The sequence below is a fragment of the Oryzias melastigma genome, linkage group LG9 (genome assembly GCF_002922805.2).
Source record: "Oryzias melastigma strain HK-1 linkage group LG9, ASM292280v2, whole genome shotgun sequence".
Lineage (NCBI taxonomy): Eukaryota > Metazoa > Chordata > Actinopteri > Beloniformes > Adrianichthyidae > Oryzias > Oryzias melastigma.
The window spans coordinates 2,974,493-2,976,931 of NC_050520.1; positions in this window are offsets into that span (position 1 = coordinate 2,974,493).

Consider the following 2,439-nt stretch of genomic DNA (forward strand, 5'->3'; position numbering starts at 1 on the left):
ATGACATCGGCTATTCAAGGAACCCTCATCAAATTTTATGCTAAAATAAAGTCATAATTTATTTTTAAGAATTTAAATTGAGGACAAGAATCACATTTGATCAAAAATGTTCAATAGCTCTAAAGATGTTAAAGCTAAAGTCACTAAACTTTATCACATGACTAATTATCACTTATATAACAAGAAAATGGTATTTTTTTTCCTAGTTTATATTTGCTGTATTTTTACTTGTTTATTAAAGCTACTTCACAGAAGTGTTTTATTTAAGTTTTTAATGATAAAAGAAGGTTAATGAAATATAAACGAGGGACAACACTAATCTGTTTCTTCAATTTATTCATGTTTTAAATGTCTTATAAAAGTATCGGATCGGGACTCGGTATCGGCAGATACACAAAATCAAATGACTCGGAATCGGATCGGGCCCAAAAAAACCTGATCGGGACATCCCTACTTAGGATTGTTTTTGCTAATTTGGAGTTCAGCTAATATTTAAGCAACACACTAAAAATCTGCACGTATTAAAGATTTTTTTTAAACAATTTTACTACAAATTTAGTTCAACTTTAGCTCTTTTTCATAGTTCTTTAACAAAGTTTCCAGTCTTTTTGCAAATTTACCATTTTGCATTTTCAGCAAATCCCTTCCCCAATTAATGTTAATTGCATCACCATTTTCAGCAAAAGGTTTAAGCAACTACTGTTAGTAAAAAGAATTCACACTAACTTTTCCAGTTTCTGTTTGCGTTTGATGCACATGCAGATAAAAATGGTGTAAAATGTTCTCATAATTGTTAGAAAATAAGAAAAACATTGCTGTAAACTTGTGTAAAAATAGCATCTTGCACTAAATTCCTCTGATCGCATCCATCCTTCCTCTCAGCTTTATCTCCTCTCATCCGTGTTTTTTTTCTGTTTGGTGGTCATCCCTTCCCATTTTCTTGTTCTTTTAACTCCATCCCTTTCATCTTCTGACTCCTCCCCTTTTCCCTGGCCTCTCTGGTCCAAATCCCTCCCTCCTCAAGTGTTGAGCAGAAATCCTGGCTCCCATCTTATCTCCAGCCTCCACAGCTGCTCCAGCCACGACCAAAAGACAGTAAGCCTTCCGTTTCTCTGGCTGGATGCCACATCCTCGGCTCCTCCACCTTCCAGGTCGTGTATCTGCCAGCTGCAGGAAGGATAAGAACAAGACTGACAAGGAGTCTGTTTTGTTTTACCTTGACTCGGCAGATTAGAACTTTTTAGCACATCTTAAGCCCTGGCTGAGCTCTCGCGCTCGCAGACCTGTCTGCCGGCTTCAAAGGGGGGAATAAAACTGAAAGTTTTCAGAAATGTGGGGATACGTTTCTAAAACAGAATCTGAATTCTGTGAAGCCGCTGACGCTGTTTCCTGTTCAAAAACGAAGCAGCTTTGAAGGAAAACAGAATATAAAAATGAAAATCATCAATGCACAACTCACTATTACAACCATTAAAATATGTGTATAAATATGAAAAATGTATAATTTTAGTAACATAAAAATTTATAATATTAAACAAAATATGTGAGAACTCCTACTTTTTGCAGTTATGCATGAAAAAAGGTGAACAACACCTTTGGAAAGGTCAAACAGACTTTTTTATTGATTTTTTCTGAATATTTAATGGAAGCTACTTTAGACAATCGTGCCAAGATTAAAAGACAAAATAAATTGCAATCATGGCTTTATTCTTAATTCACATTTTACTACCATTTATTGTCCCAAACTTAAAATGTAATCTTTGTTTTTCTGCATACAAGTGCTTTCATTCCATAATGTGGCCCTTTTGATCCATTTTCTAAGTGTTCCCAGTGGTCCTTCAACTATGATGATGCCGTTTTAGCCAGAATCAAAAAAACGTTTTTTTTTTTTTTTCCAAGGACATAGTTTCTGCAGAGCGGCAGAAGGTCTGATTTGGGACTGTTTAATTCTGCTCATCAGAAAACAGTGTTAATCTTTAAAATTGCAAACGTTTCAGTTTCAAGTGACTGCTGCAAATCAAAATATTTTTGATTGTTTGGATGTTTTTTTTTTAAATAAAAGACTTGTTAAGGTTTTTTCCTGTTGTAAAAACAGCCTTTAAAGGTGAAAGTACGGTGGCCCTGAAGTGCAAATCACATCAACAAATCACTCAACGCAAAAGCATATTAAAGATCTCAGCGACTATTAAAAAAGCAAAAGAAACAATAATAAAACAAAATTAGAGTTTAGAAATCAAAACACAATTCTGAAAAAAATAAAAAAGGAAACTTATCACAAAACAAAAGTAATTAAAAATACATTTTATAAAATGAAGCAAAATGGGACATCATTATTGAACAACGACATTTGTTCACCTTTTAAGCAAGAAGTTGTTTGGTAATCGCGTTGGCGATCACCCTGTTGGTGTGCAGATCGACTGATGTGCAGTGCATTCTGGG